This window comes from Magnolia sinica, chromosome 4 (genome assembly GCF_029962835.1).
Source record: "Magnolia sinica isolate HGM2019 chromosome 4, MsV1, whole genome shotgun sequence".
NCBI classification, from domain to species: Eukaryota; Viridiplantae; Streptophyta; class Magnoliopsida; order Magnoliales; family Magnoliaceae; genus Magnolia; species Magnolia sinica.
In genome coordinates this window covers 114,315,028-114,337,205 of record NC_080576.1, presented here as the reverse complement: position 1 = coordinate 114,337,205, position 22,178 = coordinate 114,315,028, and the positions used below count along the sequence as shown (strand labels likewise).

General features: G+C 39.9%; 1 pseudogene; it reads left to right on the top strand.

The window, feature by feature from the left end:
• Window positions 1-5,696: 5,696 nt before the first annotated feature.
• The window catches only part of LOC131244309 (calcium-transporting ATPase 5, plasma membrane-type-like), a 29,015-nt pseudogene continuing 12,533 nt past the window's right edge, over window positions 5,697-22,178 (top strand).

Here is a 22,178-nt window from a genome sequence, read left to right as displayed (position 1 = left end):
TCTGTCAGTCATCTATGAGGTAGGGCGCATTGCCAACGTTCCACATTAAACGTTGCATTGCCAACTCAGAGCTTCTGCTTCATCCAGGCAGCCTGAACATCCTAAAAGATCAACCAAGCAAGTGTAATGCTCCAATCTAGGCTGCAATTCATACTTCTCTGTCATCAGCTTGAAGAACTCCACTGCTTGTTCCTTCAATCCCACCGTGACAGCAAGCATACACAAACCCAAAAATGTGACATCATTCTGCTTGATTCCTTCGCTTTCTATCCGTTCAAACAACCTGATAGCCTCTGAAGCAAAGCTTCTCTCAGGCATATCGTCAAAAATCTTCCAAGCAATCTCCAAATCTCCATTTTGGATAAACCCACCAATGAAGACAATTTCTCTAGATAAAGAGGGTGTTTTGGAGGGTTGACTTTTTTTGAGGGAGGCTTGTACACACATCCGATTGTTAGTACACACCACACCACACTGTTAGCCGCACCACATCCCGCTTGGGGATCCATACCAAGACCTCACCATTGAAACGAGAGTATCTGCACTCAGCCTACTACCTGAGCTATTGATCGGGTGTGTATGACGCAGCTTATATCCTAGCTATGGCACATTGATACAAGAAAGCGTTTGCATCCTGCCACGCTTGGATAGAATATTCGGTCCATGCAAGGGCTTTGTGGATCCCACCATGATGTATAGATCAGATCTAAAGCTCAAGTGGACCACAAAGTGGGGATTGAACGCTCACGATTAAAAACTAGTTAGGGGCAACAGAAGTTTTGGATTAAACTGATATTTGGGTGGGCTATAGTAATGTATCAACAGTAGGCGTCATTATCATTGTTTCCTTCAGTGATGTGGTCTACTTAAGCCTTGGGTCTAACTCATTTTTGGGCTAGTAACCTAAAACGATATGTAAATATGGATGGACGGCGTAGATAAAACCCATACATCAAGGTGGGCCCCACAAAGCCCCTACCTGGACTGATTTTCCGTCCATGCGACTGCAGCAGGACGCAATTGGCTTCCATTGAAACAAGATCCAATCTAATCATCATTGTGCTATAATAATTTACATGCAATTGCCTAAGATTCAGGTCGTTGACAAAACAAGCATGGGGCTGAAAGAAAATTTGTTGAAGTTTTCTTACCCGTCCAACTATTTCTAACATTGTGGCCCATCTGCTGAACAGATTGGATTTATTTTTTAAGTAAGGACATCTGCACGATCATGACAACCTGATGGATGGCTTAGATATTGCACCCGTCATCAATACCAGATGTGTTGGCCTGCTTTGTACACACATGTGTGCTTAGCAAAGCGATGATATATGCGTTATGTCCTTGTGTCTTCAGTTCTATATGCATGTGGGGTCCATGGTTAGATGATCCAGCCAATTGATCTGATGGGCCTCACCGTAAATGAGTCTAGTTCTAGGATCCCTAGATTGGAAGATAGTCCGAGTCTTCCTATGGCCGGACCCCACAGATGAAATAAATGGCCGGATTTCTTTTCCTCGATTACTTGAACCAACCCAGACCCGGTCCTCCGTATCCGAAAGTTCGGCCTGCCTTACTAAATGGGTCGGGTCCAAGTCCTAGGCATACCGCACTTGTCGGGTGAGCTGCAGATGAATTCTAAAAGTGGCCAGTAAGAAAAATCATAAAAATGATCCATGTGCAATGAAAATATGTTGCCCACCTAATGGATGGACTGTCTAAGAAGGAACGTCAATGAGCGGGAGAGAGAGAGGAAATGGGTTGGATTCGCCGGAAGAAAAATTGATTTTAGTATATTACAAAATGGCACTTCCTAAACCTTTATGGGCCAAAATCGGGCCAGGCTGTTGTACGTTATCTAAGCTAGGCCCATTTAAAAAGCAAAGTTAAGTTTAAAGCCTCAGCCCGGCCTTAGGGCCTAGCCCGAGGGTGGCCAAGCCAAAAAGCTCGATGGGCCAGCCTGACCATTGACAGCCCTACTATATGGATTTCTGGACATCTTGACTATGTGGCATGTATCCCTCACATGTGTATAGCATTAACACGTGGGAATATTGTAACGATCATTCATTACATTGAATTTGATCTATATTTGTTTGGTAAATCATCTGTTTGGAGGTCATCAGTCAAAGCTTTGGTATCAAAGTGTTTACACTTGACCTGACACCATTAAGATCAATGACTAGGGAGCCGCCACGTAACCTCGTCGCCATATAGACATCATCACAAAATTACTGCAGTCAATATGATCGGCCACGGTGTTGATGTTCGACATACATCGTGGTGGGGCCCACACAGCTCGACCTCATGGTGGGGCCCACACAAATTAACTGTTCAAATTGTGTCTTATAGTTTAGATGTATCGTGAACCAAAAAAATATACATATTTGATTATCTAAATATAAGATTAATTGACATTTATTGGACAGTTCAAAATGATAATGAAAATATCAAATGACAATATCTCAATACAAGTGTTGACGAATCAGAAAATAAATTTGTGCTACCAATCTGATTGTTAGATTATAAGCTGGCAACAGCAGGTTCCACAATTTAGCTGGTTTAAGTTGAGTTAATGCATGGCACGTGTACCATTTCGAAGTGCCTTGGATGAACATGTAGAGTAACAACTAACACAAAAATAATAAAAGCCAGAGTCATTACGTATCTACCACGGCCGCAAGGTCTAAGAAGTAATGGTACTAGTCAAGTCAACTACAATAGGAAAACTTCCATACACTGGCAGTGCCGTGTTTGATACGCAAGGATTGAAATTTTGTATAAATGACAATAAAATAATTGGGACGGAGCCCAATTGTCGGACTCGTCGGTCAAGCAAAAGAGACATTACTTGATCACCTATCTGTATCATTGGTGTACATTTCAGTGGATGGTTGAAGGGTAAATGATCAATTTCTGAATTCAGCCAACGCCATGTGTTCGACCCAAGGTCATGGGTTTCAACTTCGGTGGTAGACTCACAAGAGTTTTAACACGAGGTCATTGGTTCGAGTACCAATTGTCATGAAATACTAATGTGGTGTGAATATGTGTGTAAAAAAAATAATAATAAGGACGAAGAAGAAGAAGAAGAAGAAGAAAAAGAAGAAGAATGAAATCATTAGTATATAGGTCCTTGAGGTATTTGAATCCGACAACTTCGTTGCTCATGATAAATAACAAGGTTGCACATCGGCTAAGTGCATTAGCCACCTTTTTCTACTTTCGGGCCTTAAGCTTCAATACGAATAGAAACTCTTAAAAGAAAGAAATCTACTTAGCATGCACGCGGTTAACATTATCCTAACTATTAATAGACTTCAGGGCTTGGTGGTCCATATAGAGTACGAATTCCTGCTAAATCAAATAATGTCTCCAATGCCATAAAGCATAAACCACCGCGTACAATTCTAGCTCATATGTCAATTATTTCTTACAAGCATCGTTAAGTTTCTCACTATATAAGACTACCGACCTACCCTCTTGAGACAACACCCCCAATACCCACATACAAAGCATCGCATTCAACTTCAAATAATTTATCAAAGCTGAAAAGTATAAGAACCAGGTCAGTAGATAACTTATGTTTAATTACTGTAAAACTTCTATTAAACTCGTCATTCCACTGAAAATGTCTCTTCTTCATGCAATCAGTGATCGATGCCATGATGGTACTAAAGTTCCTTATGAACCAACAATAGATTGTCGACAACCTGTGAAAACTGCACACTTCATGAATGTTCGTCGAAATCGATCATTCTCTGATAGCTTTCACCTTCTCTTCATTTACGTGAATGCCCGTAAACGTCAAAACAAAGCCCCAAAACAAGAGCTCTCAGTCAAAAGGCTACACTTCTTTATATTAAGGTACAACTTGCTCTCTACGAGCACTTAAAGCACCTGTTAGAGTGCCCCCACATGGTCTGCTTTGCTCTAACTGTATATTAATATATCATCGAAATAAACCACCATGAATCGCCTAATGAATGATTTAAGAATCTATTTTATCACCCTTATAAATGTACTAGGCGCATTCGAGAGTCCAAATGGCATGTTTATCTATTCATATAGACCCTCCTTGGTCTTAAATGTTGTCTTCCATTCATCACCCGGCCAAACACGGATCTGATGGTAGTCACTCTTCAAATCTAATTTGGAAAATAGTTTCACTCCCCCTAACATATCCAACATATCATTCAGTCATGGTATATGAACCTATATTTTACAGTTATTTTATTTATTACTTGATTGTCGATACACATGCACTAACTCCCATCCTTCTCAGGTGTCAATAGACTCTTACAGATCAATCTCCCCACTTATCCTTGTAAAATATTGTACTCTTTCGGACTTATCTGATAATAAGGATAATTAGATAAGTTAGTCCCTTAAATAAGGTCAATATGGTGTTGCATATCCCGCATGGGAGGTAACCTGTCGGGAAGTTCATTGGGCCAAATTGCCTTAAATTCACGCAACAACGGTTTTAGTTTCTCAAGAATAATCATGGGTTCTACCTCTTCACCCTTTACAACCAATGCATAGACTTTTCTCATCTCTCTCTACTCTACAAAGTCTTATATGGTTAAGAGAGAACGCCTCTCCACTTTAGAAGTTTCGAGTTGCTCATCTAAGTCCATAGGAGTAGTAAGTATGATTTTTTGTCATCCTCGATGAAGATGTATACATTATCTCATCCACTATAAGTAGTGTCATGATCTGATTGTCACAGCTGACCGAGTAATATATGACAAACCTCTATGTCAACTACATCACATACTATTTGGTCCTAATAATATTTAAAATTTTGAAAAAGAAATAATACATTGTTCAATTACCTTCATCTTGCTGACCTTCTTAATCCAACTGATTATGTATGGGGAGGGATGTTTTTTCGCTTTCAACCACAACTTTTCCACCATGACTTTAAAGAAAAAAAAACTCTCTAAATCATTGTACTCCTTATTCGAAATATGTTATGTCATTGTGGGTGCACCTCCTTTGGTTTATACAATAGCATCCTCATTACTAGAGATTCACCGTGATCTTGCAAAACTCAATTACTCTATCCACTTCATCATTCATGGTTGTTCTACTTCATCAATCCCTAAGTCTTTTTTATTTTTTGTATTTTCAATGCTTCAGTACCACTTGATGTCGAGGATACGCGTTTGGCCACATCGGTAATCATGGTCTAGACTTGGCCGATCGTAAGGATTCGAGATCCTGCTTGGATCGGCAACAGTGGTTACTGCTCTTTGGGGTCTCGCTTGTCCGCTCCCCGACTTTCAGCTTACGGGTGTAGAAGGTTAAGGACGCCCCTTACAGGTTCTTTCCCTTTGACCGGTGGTGCTCCTTGTGAAGAGCCCGTAGTAGCTACACTATTAGCATAATAAGCCCGCATATAGATTGTTCAAGCTGTGAGATGGGACTCAGGTGGCCAGTTTGATCGCTTCATTTATCGTCTAAATAGGTTACATCTAAACCTAATCTTGGATCGCAACATACAAACCATCAATGAATCGAGCGACTTGCTATGATTAAGTCTCAACTAAATCACCTCTGTGTTGAAACTCTTGTGAGTATACCACTGAGCCATGGGTAGGGACCCAGTTTGGCATGACTGCTTTACTATTTTCCTCCATCTTTGCCTGTTTAATACTGATCCGGGCTACTTGTGTCCCCTTCACAGCTTAAGATGAATTTTGACAGGGAACGGTCAAAGACTTCAGTCCTTCATTTCTTCCCTTTCAACTCCGAGAAAAAGAGTGGCGGCGTTGCATTGCTAGTGGTATTCATTTCATTTCCATTCTATAATTGGCATAGCGGGTGTGTGGATAAAAGATGGGATCATCATCTTCTTCCCAAGGATAATCCTTGAATCCGTAAGGAAAGAAATATCACTAAAACAAGAAATAAAATTAATATTATCGAATTGAAAACTGAATTACAGTGTACCTGATGGCCTTATATGAGCAAAAGAGGCCGTGTTCTCCTGATTCAATTCAAACTAGAAACTTTCCTGAAATAGTAAAAATTACTATTTATAGTGGGAAACTATAATTCACGTTTAGGCCATTTTTGCTCTAGATAGAGCTTTCCAGCCTGATTTCTTTTGATCCCGGCCGTCATGAAGTCTGCCACCTGATTTTAACAGTTCTTTTTAACAGTTCACTTGGAGACAACTGAATTTACTGTTGGGATTGTCCTAGGTATACCATTTCAGGGTTTTTCTCCATCAGGAGCACGATTTCAACGGTCTGGATTGACTTAACGTGTCCGTAAAATGTACGAGTTTTTCCACTTCGTTAGTAGTTACGAAAGCACACCTTTGTTACGGTTGGTAACGAAATTAGGAATTTTACCGCAAAATTCCTAAGGAATCTATATATATTACTAAATAATATCTCTAGAATTTGAAATTACTGGATGGTGCCTTTCAAGGCATGAAATTACAAAAATATCCTCTTTTGAAACCGGAGACTTGTGGGGCCCACGTAATCACGTAGGGCGTGTATAACATCCAACCCGTCAATCATATTCATCACACCATGGTTATGACATGACCAAAATATCAGGTCAATCAGATCATCAGATGGGCTACTTTTGCATTGGAATAATTTTGAACGGTTTACATTATTTTTTATAGATAGGCCCACCTTTTATAACTGGATCTTCCATTTTTTGGGGTCATCTAATAACAACGCTGGTGTGCATCTGTCGGACGGGTTGAATGGTCCATCCGCGGAGTACACAGCTCGAGATAGACACTTTTTGTTGGGGCTGGTGGGGCCCACATATGAGAAATCCAGACCATTCGTATGGTGGGCCACACCGTGGATGGGGTGATGGACCAAGAAATCCAGACCATTCAAGTTCTACATCAGTAATTTGCACTGGATCTATACCTTTCAAATCACACATGTTAAATAGCCTTTGCCTTTTGGACTTACATCTGATATTTTAGGGCGCGTTTTGTTGCACCAAATATCATGAAATTTCAAACTTAATCAGTCTAATTTGGTGAAAATTTTCAAGAAATTTGGTGTGACTACCAAACACCTGCTTATGGAAATTATCTACTATCTTGTTGTGGTTTCTCATGCCGGACGCAACTCTACCCCTTCATTTCACATGAGTGCAGGGAGGCCCTGAAGTCCATATACATTGGAAAGGAGCTGCTGAAATAGTCTTATCCTCATGCACAAGATGGCTTGATCAGAATGGTTTGGTGCACCAAATAAATGAACATAAGGTTTAGAAAAAAACTTTCAATTTATTTGCAATCCATAAAGTACTTTCCACATAAAAGCAGTATTTTAATTGACAATATCGCCCAATATATCACATGATATATCTTATATCCCACCTATGTGATATGAAACGCACAAGTAGTAGGATATATCCCACATGTTTGATCTGGTGAGCATGTTCAATTTCCCATCATTTTTTCTTCTTCCATGAATCATGTTAAATTTGTATCAAATTGTTATAAATTCATGATTTTTCATGCTTGAGAGCTTCAATTTTGAGATTTGAAGGAAATGAGCAAAGTTGTGAAAATTTGATAAAAAAATCAAAATTTTTCAGTTTCTCACGAATCGGTTGCAATCTTTATGTCCAAACAAAAAATCAAACATGTATGTAACCTAATCTAGTGATTTTTTTTTTGCTTTTAAATATATTACTAATGTTTCTATACATTCTCTTTCATTTATAAATTATATAAATAGACTTTAAATATACTTGCATCAATTCAATTAGACAATGCATAGATTAGAACCCCATACAAAGAAAACTATTATGTGCACTTATTTTTTTTATAATGTTTTAATTTATAAGTATGTATTGGTGTATTTTTTAACAATCACTAAAGTCTCATTGAAAAATTCGACCGATTTCCCAATGTTTCCCCATGTTTCCAACAATAGCGATACATTACGCGATACAACCAATATATTCCATGCGATAACTGACATATGTCCATATCCCAAGGGTGTGATACGTTACATGATACCAATATTTTGAACACTATGTAAAAGTAGTTGTTATTTATTCATTGAATTGTTATCTGTTTTCAGGCATCCGAATGTAAGAAAGCTATTGAAGATATGGCATCACTCTCCCTGCGTTGTGTCACCTTTGCATACACAATGTATGATATGAAAAATGATCCGATGGATGAAGAGCAGTGAGAACAGTGGAAGTTACCTGAAGATGACCTAATTTTCCTTGCCATTGTGGGCATCAGGGTAAACTTTAACAGTCACATTATTGTTTTAGAGTTAGCGTTCAGGAAAACCCAAGAAGGTATTCCATAATGTTACAGTGGCCATAATGGTCACCTCCATTACAGTTATGGAGCTCTTTGTTTTTTTTTCAAACTTATTCCAGTCTTGTAACGGACTGTTACGAGGCCATCACATGTTGATTTTTCTGTTACAGCCGTTCCAACCCCTTACGTAACTGTTTTGGAATAGTTTGATCATGAGTTTGATATAGTCCTCTAAAAGATTTTGCATTCTAAGTGAAGTAAATTCATATGCTGAATGAAATTACAAATAGGGGAAGAAGGTTAAGATTCTGGACTCCTTACATGCTTGGCCCATAGGGCTGTCAGTGCAACCCAGATCCATGGGTACTCGATGGACCCAACCTAATTTTAAATGGGTCTGGATTCCATCTTTTGGACCTGTTAAGAAATTGGGTTGGGTTCAGGTCTCACCTTTTGGACCTGGTTAAAAAATTGGGTCTAGTCAAGTTTGGGTTGGGTCCATGTTATGGACCCGGATAAAGTCAGGTTAGGTCAAGTCTGGTTGGGTCCAGGTCATATCCAGTTAGATTTAATATTATAATTGTATACATTTAATGCACATTGATAATTCTAAAAAGAAATAAGGTTCCCTGAGCCATAAGCATGTAAGAGACCCATTCACACACCGTGTACGTGTCAAAGTGGTACATGTGCCTGCAATCTATTCCATCCGTGGGGTGGACTGAACCATTTCATGCTCTTACCTGTCTCAAGCCCAACTCTAAAGCCTAGATTCAAAGACCCGATGGGTAACAGAACCCAACCGGATCTGGGTCCGGGTCTTTAAGAACTAGACCTGGACCAGAAAGGACCTGGATCCTGCAAGAGCTGAACCCAACTAGCCTGCGTATGGGTACTATACGACCCAACCCAAACTTGACCTGTTGACAGCCTGACACTTCCTCCTTATTTGTGGCTTTTGTGCTTATTTTTTTTATTTATTTATTTTTAGAGTCTGCAATTGGATAATCTAATTTTTGTTCCTTTTCCTTTATTGCTTGTTTCTTTGTTAAAAATCAACGAAGTTATCAAACTGTTAGTGTGCATCATGTGCTATGCACAAATCGTTGCTGTGTGGCTATACACACATCCTTGCTGTGTGGAACACAGACGTTGGACTATGATCGTTAAGTTCTTGAATATCCTAATTGGATCGAATACTAATGGCTTATGATGCTATTGTTATAATTTTGTAGAACATGATTTGGGAACTTCTTATAATCATGTTTCAATATATTTTGAGAATTGGAGTAGCACATATGTTTCTACAAGCTGAGCAATATCCGATGCTTCTTCTTCTTCTTTCTTTTCTTATTTTTCTGTTCTTCTTTTTTTTTTTCTTCTTTTTTTTTTTTTTTTTATAAAATGTTTATAGGCTGTATTCATGTGGGTCCTGATTAAACCTCCATGTGATATTCTAATATTTTGTGTTTTTTCAATGATATAAAGTCTAGCATTCATGCTACTTTTTTGGTGTAGGATCCTTGCCGGCCAGGTGTTGGTGACGCTGTACGGTATGCCAAGCTGCCGGCGTTAAGGTAATCTTTCAATCTTCTAATTGGTGGATTGTGTTTTGTTGTGCAGGAAAACTTAAAAATGTGAGTGGCAATGCAATTCGTTTGTGCTGGTTTATCATCTTATAGGACTCTCATTTGTATGTAAAATTTCATTGATGTCTCCCAAATGTTATGGGATAGGTCCATCTTATTTTGAAACGGAATATAGATATTTGATAGTATGCATGTGGTACTTCCTACATATCATTGGGCCACCTCAAAATTTTGGAAAGAAATTCATTTTTTTCCAATTTTCTCTATTTTCTTGAGTTATTATGCATATTTAGGAAACCTAGTCTCAAGCATCCCTAAAACTCGTAATGGATGCAAATAATCCTATTTCAAGCTATCCTTCTTTTAGAAATAGGGAAAATTGAAGAGAGAACTATTTTGTCCTCTCAAATCCTTTGTTTATAATGATAATCAACTACAAGAGATGACTCGCCATTAAATAAAATAAAATTAGAAAAGATATGCGCACCATATGACCATCGAATATGTGTACTCTCACATGCAAATATAATACAATGCATGTACATCTAAGACTTTAACACTTCTAACACCAATTATTTGATTTTGGCACTTGCTTTTGAGGAATTCAAGGAGAATTCCATAAATGAAGGGTCAGTACTCTAATCATCCTAACAGTTGATCTCATATGCATTGGAAAGATCCTGCATCAAAGAATCATAACTGTTTTGTTGGATTTTTTGAAACACGGGGGGAAAAAAAAAACTTGTTTTGAAAATTTTAAATTAATAAATTAACCTTAAAGATCCTTGTTTTGATAAATCACATGTTTCTAGCAACTTAAAAATACACGAATTAAACCATACCTATATATGTAGAAAATGTTGATTTTACCATTGCCAATCTTCCAAAGTAAGAAGTCTCGTAATCTATCTTAAATAGAAGAGAGGCAAAGAACCAAATCGTCAAGCCTTAGGTAAGGGCCAAGGCTGACTCAAAGTCGTCCACAAGGTGGACCCCCACACCCCTATGTGTGCGCATGTGTGAGATGATGGGTGTAGTCCACCTTCTCCCTTGCGCATGTGTGAGATGATGGGTGGAGTCCACCTTCTCTCTCTCTCTCTCTCTCTCTCTCTCTCTCTCTCTCTCTCTAGGGTGCACTACCAAAAAAGGGGTAAAGCCGACGAACTTGGGGGTTTTAGCTACGGCTAAAATCCGTCAAAGAAAAGCCGTCGGCGAAAATAATAATCCGTCAGGAAAACCTCAATTTTGGATGGTGGACGTCCAACCGTGTACTGTTTTCCCATTTTGTGGTCCACGTAAGACTTATTTAATTCTCATTTTTGGTGATCTATCCCAAAATAATGTTGAGAAATGGATGGACGGCGTGGATGAAATATATCCATCATGGTGGGGCCCATAGATCCCTCCCCTTTCCAAAGGTATGTTTACCTTTTTTTTCTGTAAAAACTGTGAGTTTTAAGTAGAATGTAAAATGGTGGTGACTCCTTTATGAAAATAATGGTAATGATATAGAGTTATCAAGACCATTCAAATAATCCGTTTGGTTGTAAGTGTTTAATATTTGTAATGTTGTTATATAATACAATCTTAACCATCCAGAAAATGGTCCCTCTTGCATGTACGACTATTAACGGACGTTTTGTTATAAACAATTGTAGACGCACACAGTATCGGATTTGAACTATTTATCCGATTTAGAAGAGGAATTCCGAAATATCGAGCGCTCGTTTGCTCTTTTTGCCATTTTCGTCGAGCAGGTCCCTCTTAGACCTGCTTTTGTTTCTATCTTCCAAATGTGATCCGAATCTCAACAATGGAAGCGTTAGATCAAAGATTGAAGATCTAAACTGGGATCCGTGAGGGAGTTTCCGGAGATTCACGGACTGATGCGATTCCCCGACAGGTTTTTGCTTTTCACCCACGGACTTCTTTGATAGTTTCTAATTTCATCAGGAAGTGGGCTTCCTGACATGGAGGGCTTGTGTTTGAGCTTGTTGGCTGTATTTCTAGCTTAGTGTAGTCTTTTCTCTTTTCAGTTGCTTTTGTTTTTTGTTTTTTGTTCCCTTTTGGCTGTTGTCTAATAAAATCGTCACCTTTCAAAAAAAAAAAAAAACTATCATGTAGGCCAGAATGTTAGAAAGTAGCAGACAGCGTAGAAAAACTTACCAAGTTTTTTTTTTCCCTGTGACTTTCCATTTGTTTCATAAACTGTGGCCCACATGATCAATCTAGTAGCCTTGAATTTGGGTGAGGGCATCATATCTTGTGGGATCCACCTGATGATCGACTTGAAATTGGGTGGTGCACATATACATCGAAAACAGGCTATTGGTTGGCCCCTTTTAACCGTCCACTGTCTTATACACATGCTGCTTGATGATCGGCAGGCAAAAATATGAGCTACTAAACATTCATCATGGGGCCAGCATGATGAATAGCGTGGAACTGCATGCAGGTGCTGTTGTAGGCATGGGTGGGATAGTTGTGCATATGCCGATCTGCGGCTAGGAATATTTATCCTCAAGGACCTGACTTGAGAAACCTGACTGATGTGTTGGTGTTATTTTATTTTGGTTTGCAGGTGAATCTTGCCTTCTGCTAAACTGGAGAACCCTGAACTTGTGGCGTGGTCAGAACCAATTGCTGAGTTGCTTGATTTGGATCTGAAAGAGTAAGTGACTTCGCTTGTGCTCCTGGATAGTGTTGCGAGCCTTTTGGTTCCATGTACAAAGCAATTTAAATTGCTAAAACCTTCAGAATCTCTCTCAACTTGTTTACCCAGAGGCCAGAGCTTCTATGTGAATAACCAAAACTCTGTGACCTCACCTTTTTGCACCATTGTTTACTTTACTTTTGATTTGATGGAACATGGGCTTTTCCATCTTTGGGAAATTGGGTCTCTCTGTAGATGCGGTTGCAACGTGACACCTACGGAGGCTTGGACATCTAGGTTCTCTCTCTCTCTCTCTCTCTCTCTCTCTCTCTCTCTCTCTCTCTTAGATAAGATTTGTTTATGAAGGGAAATTAAAGTTTCAAGGGATTCACCACTTATGGTGATTCACCACCCTACAAACTTCGATGTACCCTACTGCATTGTTCGAAGTATCCTTAATATTATGAAAACATCCCCAATATTTTTCACATCTCCAGCTCGACGACACTGATAGCATTGGTAGTATCAGAAATTTCAGGTATCGGCAATGTATTACTATGTATCACCAATGTATTGCCAATATTTTCAATTGTACAAATTCTAGGTGTTGCCTGTATTGCCAATGTATTGATATCGTCAATATTATTGACTATGTAAATTTTAGGTGTCACTTGTATCACCGGTGTATCGGCGATATTTCAGTAATATTACTAATATATCGATATCTCCAAAATTTTGTTTATTAGAAAATTTTTCATTTGAAAATATTTTTTTATGGCCACATGGTTGTATGCAGTGTTGAATTTGTCAATAATAATATTAATAATATCACGATATTATTGTTATCGCAACATAGGCAATATTGAGACCGCAATCTTTCTTTTTCCTTTCCAGTTATCAACAATTTCTTGGCAAAATATCATGTTGTCAATATTTTAAAATACTAATGGATGTTTCAATGGAAGGTTGAATGGTTGGATGGGATAGTTGGATGGATGGATGGGATAGTTGGATGGAATGGATTGGATGATTAGACTAATTTCTTATGACATCACATGCTTTTGGGCCCCTAGAAACTTATTATGTATGCATTCTTTTTACAATTTTTATAATTTCTAAATATACAAATATGTGTATTTTAGCATCTCTTAAACTTTCACTGAAAAATTCCACCATTTTTTCCATGTTTCCCTACATTTATGGTCATCGACAATATCGATATTGTTTTAGTATCCCTGGCCAAAGAAATTTGTAGTGATATCGATACTTCAAACACTACCCTACTGATGTAGAGCGGGTTGCGAACAGTTTCATGGCCAAGATGGATCAGAAAAGGCCCGGTCGACGACAGAAGTGATCCGGACCGTCGGACCTTAGATCGGGCGTATCTCGCAATCCGGAATGAGTTATCTGAATTAAAATATATGATTTTGGGGTAGAACGAGTTACTTTAGCCAATCAACCCCGTTATGCCAAGTTACGCAGCCCGAAATTGCAAAAAACCCTTAGATCGACGGTTGTTTCCCTGTTTAATTTCGTTTTTACTATAAATAGTAAGTTTTAGTTTGATTATAACTCTTCATCCATCGGGCTTTAGGAGTTGCGCCCAACGTGAAAAGAGCTTAGAATAATTAGAAGAACGGTTTGGTGAAGCCAAATAGGATATTTACTATGTTTGGCCGAAAACCTTGCGCACTAGTAGACATCACGACCGTCTATAAATAGTAAGTTTACTATTTATAGTAAGTCGCGGATTCTAGGAGTTTGAGTTGTAGTTTGATTTTGATTTCTTTCCCAATGCTTGGTACCCCTATTTAAAGGGTTGTGAACTCATTTTTATTCATCAATTAATCAATTTCGAATTTATTAGAATTTATTACTATTTTCTGCTTTCTTTCCTCGTGGATTCAAGAAGTCTCTGTGAGGAGTCCAGAGAAGCTCCGTGGATTCGGAGTAGTTATCCTTATCACGTTCATCCATGCGTCAATTGGTATCAGAGCGAGGATTCCCCTCGGGCTGATGACAAATAATGAAGGTATGAATCAAAATCCTGTGGACAGTGATCCAGGGATTCGTTATCTTTCGGAAAGAATCAAAGCTTTCCACCGGGAGAGTCAGTTGACCATGCAAGGGCTGCAGGCAACCCTCGACCATCTTGCGGATGCGTTACTTCTACCCCGAGCCCTAAGGAGTGCTCCACCACCTATGGTTGTTGTATGACGCAACCCCAATTTTCATAGAGCACTACCAGTGGCAGACCGTAGGGCTACACCAGATGATTCAAGTTCTAGCGACGAGGACCTTAATGAGGGTTTTGCCCGATGACCAATCCATGGAGGTGATCATCTAGATCATGCTGAAAGAGACTATCGAGGTAAGGCTGAACTTCCTAGTTTTAACGGTTTATTAGTATAAAAGATTTTCTCGATTGGCTAGCCGAAGTAGAGAGATATTTTGATTATATGGATGTCTCAGATCATAAAAAGGTAAAATTGGTAACGTTTAAATTAAAATCTAGTACTTCTGCATGGTGGGAACAATTACAACTCTCACGAGCCCGTCAGAATATGACGCTCATCTCATCATGGTCACGGATGAGACGTTTCCTTCGATCACGATTTCTCCGCAATGATTATGAGCAGATATTATTCCAGCAATATCAAAATTGCTGACAAGGAAATCGAACCATCACAGATTACACGAAAGAATTTCAGCGGTTGGCTACACGAAACGATCTATCAGAATCTGAGTCACAGAAGGTAGCACAATTTATAGGTGGGTTGCGGCCAACAATTCAAGACCAAGTTCAGATGTACTCAGTCGGGACCGTAGATGAAGTAGTTTAATTGGTAGGTAGGGCAGAAACACAACTTGCAAGAGCTCCTGCTTGTCTATATCCTTCAACTCGACCCCCTATGACGGGTCCCACGCAGGATCTAGTGCTGGCACGAGGAAAAGACCCAGTAGGAGAATGTCATCAACCTCCTACAACCGAAAACCGTGATACGTGGAACGGCTCATCCATACCTCAACGTGTAGCACCCACACACAGCGAGCCTGAGTAGGATTCCAAATCCTTATGCTCAGTCAAGGTTGAACAATTGTTACCGCTGTGGCCAACCAGGCCACTTATCAAACACTTGTCCTCAATGTCACGCAGCACACTTGACTATAAACGAAGGAGGCACTGAAGATGAGGCCGCAGAAGAAGATCATAGCTTTGATGAACATGAACAAACCACTGAAGAAATAGCAGGTAACGATGAAGTGATGGGCGAGGATCGTGGCGAATTTCTAATTGTGAGGCGATTACTATATGCCCTACGAAAGAAATTACACCCACAACGACACAATATATTTCGCACTTGGTGCACTATCAAGGGAAAGGTCTGTAATGTGATCATAGACAGTGGTAGTAGCGAGAACATTGTCTCAAGAGTGATGGTGGACAAGTTGTAGCTACCAACGACGAAACATCCTTCCCCGTACTTAATTGGCTGGATAAAAAAAGGTGAATGAGACTAAGGTAACTGAACAATGCACTATCTCATTTTTAATTGGCAAAAATTATAAAGATCAAATACTTTATGATGTGGTCGATATGGAAGCTTGTCATATGCTACTCGGTCGACCCTAGCAGTCGGACCGTGATGCGACCCATCGAGGATGTGATAATGTTTACATATTCGTCAAGGATAGTCGAAAAATAATCATTGTCCCTATGACACCAGAGAACCACCCTGAAGCCTCTAAAGTGGAGGGGAGTTCCCTCTTGACCATTCGGAATTTTATAGAGGAATCCAAGGAAACTAGCGAGGTATACACCGTAGTGGTGAAAGGTGAGGAAGAGGAACCCTCAAACATCCCTCTAATTTTAAGACTGTTGCTAAACGAATTCAAAAAAGTCTGGCCTGAGAATTTACCTGATGGATTGCCCTCCATGAGGGACATCTAACATCACATACACCTCGTCCCTAGGGCTAGCCTGTCCAACCGACCTCATTATTGGATGAGTCTGAAGGAGTATGAGATACTTCAGAGGTAAGTGGAGGAATTGATCCGTAAGGGTCTCTTGAGAGAGAGCATGAGCCCATGTGTCGTACCAGCATTATTAACGCCAAAAAAAGATGAAAGCTGGCGCATGTGTGTCAACAGCCAGGCAATCAACAAAATTACTATCAAATATCGATTCTCAATACCACAGTTGGACGACATGCTCAATATGCTAGAAGGGGCCAAGGTGTTCTCTAAACTAGATCTACGGAGCGGGTACCATCAGATTCATATCCGACCCAGTGATGAATGGAAAATGGCATTCAAGACCAAGGAAGTGTTATATGAGTGGCTGGTCATGCCCTTCGGCTTATCGAACGCACCAAGTACTTTTATGCGTTTGATGAATCAAGTTCTAAAACTGTTCACTGGCCGATTTGTGATAGTATATTTTGATAACATATTGATATATAGCCAGGATGGGGCGGAGCACAAGAAACATCTCAGGCAGGTGCTGCAACTACAAATTAACAAGTTGTACCTCAACTTGAAGAAGTATAGTTTTTTAACTAACAGTTTGTTGTTTCTAGGATTTGTTGTAACGTCCACAGGCATTCGTGTGAATGATGAAAAGGTGAGAGCTATTAGGGAATGGCCGATCCCGACAAACATTCATGAGGTGAGGAGTTTTCACGGGTTGGCGATTTTCTATCGTCGATTTGTGCGAGATTTTAGCACCATAGTTGCGCCTATAACAGATTGCATTAAAAAAAGACCGTTCCAATAAACCGATAAAGCTGACAAGAGCTTGCATGAGATCAAGCATCGTTTGTATACAACACCGGTCTTGGTGCTTCTTAATTTTGACAAATTGTTTAAGGTTGAGTGTGACGCTTCATACGTCGAAATTGAAGGAGTATTATCACAGAAAGGCAAGCCAGTAGCCTTCTACAGCGAGAAGCTCAGCGAAGCCCAAAAGAAGTGGTCGACTTATGAGTTTGAGTTGTACGCAGTTGTTCAGGCGCTGCGATATTAACGACATTATCTGATTCAAAGAGAGTTTGTTCTGTACACTGATCATCAAGCATTAAAGTTTATTAATAGTTAGACTAACGTAAATTGTATGCATGCTAGATGGGTTGTATTTTTAAAGAAATTCACGTTCATTCTGAAGCACAAGTCAGGACAACAAAACAAGGTGGCTACTGTACTTAGCCATCATGCATCACTACTTGTTACGATGAGCAACGAGGTGGTCGGCTTCAACTGTCTCAAGGAGCTCAGGACAATTTTCTATTCAAAGAGAATCGATTGTGTATCCCCCAAAGTTCTCTGAGAGAGTAGATGTAACGTCTTGAAAAAATTCGTACAAGGACCCGAGTACCACCTCAAGCAGAAATCACCCTGGGACCAAAACCTTTAGAAATTAGGTTAATATTAGTAAGTGTTAAACTAGAGTACTTGTGAAATTAGCACTAATCACTTTAAATATGATCTGCAAGACCCAAACCGTACAGTATCATTAATGCTACATTATCCTGAAATCTAGAATCCATCCCGAAACCCGATTCCTCTCGAGAGCACACCGAAACTCCGTATCAGACCTGAACCGCACGTCGAAAGTCCAATGACTGCAACGCATTACTGGACTTGACAACCCCCTCGGAAATCAAGTTTTAATTATGTCTAGAAATGCACAACTTGAGCCCAGAGCAAAGTGTGTGAGAAACGTGAATATCTTTAGAAATGAAATTCGAATTTAAGTAATCTGAGTCGTGTCGCTTGTGGGCCAAATACAATGATTTAGACCGTCTGAATCTAACCCAAATACACCCTCGAATCAGGGGAAATGTCCCATACATGGCCATGTGCTTGTAGCCCTGATCGAGTAACAGTGACCGTTAAACTAAAACTGGTCTGCCACGGTCGATCTGCAAACCCGATCGGAGCGAAAACTCAGGCTGACCTAGATCTAATGTCAGGAAGCTTAAGTCCGACCGCACGTAGAAAAGAGGCCACCAAAACTGCTCCGATGGGCTGAAACAAACGCCCTTTGGATATAACCTAAGTATATCTTAGCCCTGGGACCATCCCATTAGTTCTGGGCCTATATAAGGGCCTTAAACTCTCTCTCTCATATTCCATACGAATGTTAAAATCCTAAGAAAGAGAGTAGAGGAAAAGAAAAGGAAAGGGAGAGAAAGTGAGTGATTGAGTTAGAAATTCCTCTTGGGATTTGATCTCATTGCTCCTCGAGTTTAACTACTGCTTCTACATCTCTATTCCGGCGATTCCGACTCCGTACTTAGGTAAGAAAACCTAACCCTAACCTGTTATAGGGTTTCAAACATTGTAAGTAATGGAATAGCTAACCTATTTCATACTATAGGTTGTCAATCCGCCGTTGACAAATGCTAAGTGTCTAAAACGAATCCGTTACACATTTACCGGTGTAAGGTGCGAACTATAAATGTTTAGGTTATGGTTTTTAAGGCTTTCAATGTTAGTTAATGATTTATGACTGACTTGAATTGATATCACATGCTTAGACACGATGTTTCCAGCACTTCACACATATATATGAATTATGTTGAATATAGTACATTTTTGTGTTTGTTGATATGATTAAATGAGTATGGAATTTGGATTCGTCTTGCCATGATTATTCGTCGTGGATATATGATTGTTGTATATATGACAACTCTGTGGTGAAAGGGTTTGCCCTAACACCTGTTATAACCAACATACGTTATGTACGTTGAAGTATGTACACTAAGTGTTTGTTTAAATGTCTGAATGAATATGGAATTATGATTAGTACTTGTTATGATGGATGTTTGGTAATACATGATCATTGTATGTATTGCAACTCCTATGTGAAAGGATCTGCTATAATATACGTTTTAAGTAAATTAATCTATGTATGTGATATATGTAGTGTAAGTGTTTGATAAAACGCCTATATGAGGAAATGCTTGTTTAAATGTTTAAAATGAGGGTGTTGAGATAGGATTCTCAATCCTCTTCTCTATAGCTATAGTTTCATTTATATAACCCATCTTCCTACTATGTGATTTATGAAAGTAATGCCTAGGTAGGATAACATGTGTACTATGTGTTTCATGAAATGCTAAATGCTTGAAATGGTTGAACTGTTGTATAATACTGCTATACATATCGTATGTGATATATAAACTACAACTGAGTATGATTGGGACTATGACTTAGTCCAGGCAATCGGTAACAGATCTCGATTAGGTGGTTGAGGTTGTTTTCGCCACACAAGACGCGTTCGGTGAACCCAAGTCGTACTTTGGTTGTCGGCAGTGGTTAGACCACATGGAGTGCTTACGCCCTTCATGTTGATCAACTCGAGGTGCGCTCGTACTAGTCGAGCTCGTCAAGTAACCCGATTGACCCGATATATGTTCAGTATGTATGAATACTACTGTTTGAATCTAAGGTACCAAACTCACAAGTGAAAATCCATTTAACCTTGGTACCTCGATTCGCTAAGACTTATGATCCGGGCAAGGTGGTATGGGACACCGTGGTCGAGCTGTCGGCTTACACTGGGATGACGAGCCTCCCCGTAGTGTCCAGTGAGCAACACAGCCTCGTGAGCCGAATACGGTGATATGGGACACTGTATTCGAGTTGTTGGCCTACACTGATAAGGTGACGAGCCCTTTGTAGTAACCTCGAGTGTACGCTAAGACTGCGTAGAGGCGACAAGCCTTTCCGTAGCAACAAGAGTACAAACTAGGCCTACACTGATAAGGTGATGAGCCCTTTGTAGCGACTTAGAACCGTAACATCGTATGAGATTTACTAGGATCCTAGAATAGATCATCGTTTGGGAATTGATATAAGGAGGTACCTTAGCTTCCCAATCCTACTGTATGAAAAGGACTAATAAGAACTTGGTAATCACGTTCATGCACCGCACTACATATGTCGTTTGGCGTTGGGTAAAGCACTGAGGAAGTGACTGACATGCGCGACCGTTAGATGAAGATCGTAAAGAGAGTGCTGGCGAGGGCATGCATCATTTATACATATCATTCTTGCATTAATCAGATTACCTAGGGATGTTTGATTGTATTATCGTATCATTACTGCTTGGCTGAATTAAGAACATGTTAACATTTGTTTTATTGTTCCACTGAGTTGATCACTCACTCCCACGTTACAGGACGGTGTTTAAACGCCAACCAGACTCTGTCTTAGTTGCAGATGGAGACCCGACTGATGAGACAGGGGCAGACTTCGCAGATGATGAGGATGTTTTCTCATATATGCAGTATTCAGGTGGGTTTACATAGACTGTTCTGATCAGCGGGGCTTCAGGGATATACTTGTAGTGGACTATTACATTTTTGACATTTTGTATTTGGAGACAATACATGTAATTATTGACTTACCAATGCATACATACTTTGGGGACCTATACTAATTTATAAAGTTATACATATTTGAGTCAGTCTTCCGCTTGCGTATTACAACTGTCCCTAGATTATGTTTTGCTGATTTGGCTTAATCTTATTCATATTTTATGCACTAATACAAATAACATTTAATCATCATTAAATATATTGCATAAGTGATGCGTTGGAACTCGGGAGTTGGACTTCTACTTAACCCCCGATTTTCAAGGTGTTACGGCAGATTATTCAGGAGCTACATGGACGTGGCCTCGGTAGACACCTGGGGCGAGACAAGACACAAGCTCTTGTGGAAGAGCGGTATTACTAGCCGTAATTAGTACGTGATATGAAAAAAGTCGTACAACGTTGTCATGTTTGTCAGACTTCCAAGGGGCAATCTCAGAATACGAGCCTCTACACCCCGTTACCTATGCCTGATGGTCCTTGGGAGGATTTATTAATGGACTTTGTTCTTGGTCTCCCACGAACACAATGCGGCATGGATTCGATGTTCGTAGTGGTAGATCGTTTCTCCAAGATGGCGCACTTTATCCCATGTAAGAAGACCCTTGATGCAACACATGTGGCGAATCTATTTTTTAGGGAGGTCGTACGGCTACACGGGGTCCCCAAGACCATTACTTCTTATCATAACACGAAGTTCATTAGCCACTTTTGACAGACTTTATGGAATCGATTCGATACACGACTTCAATTCAGCAGTACTTACCACCCACAGACTGATGGGCAAACTGAAGTTGTGAATCGCACGTTGGGAAACCTCCTTCGCTGTATTTCAGGAAAAAAATGAAGCAGTGGGATTTGACCTTGTCTCATGCAGAGTTTGCATTTAACAACATGGCGAACCGCTCGACAGGGAGATTACCATTCCAGATTATCTACGGACGAGTGTCTCGCCACACACTTGACTTGGTCTCTCTGCCCAAGCACCTAGGCACGGACATTGCAGCAAAACATATGACAGACAAGATCATGAGCATCCATGTAAAAGTGCAGACCAAGCTACATGCCTCGAATAAGAAGTACAAGGAACAAGCGGACAAGCATCGGCGACAAAAAGTGTTCGAGGTGGGCGACCGCGTTATGATTCATTCGCGCAAAGAGAGATTTCCGACCGGAACGTATAACAAGTTGAAAAATAAGAAGATTGGACCCGTCCCAATCATTCGAAAGATCAATGACAATGCTTATGTTGTTAATCTTCCAGATGACATGGCGAT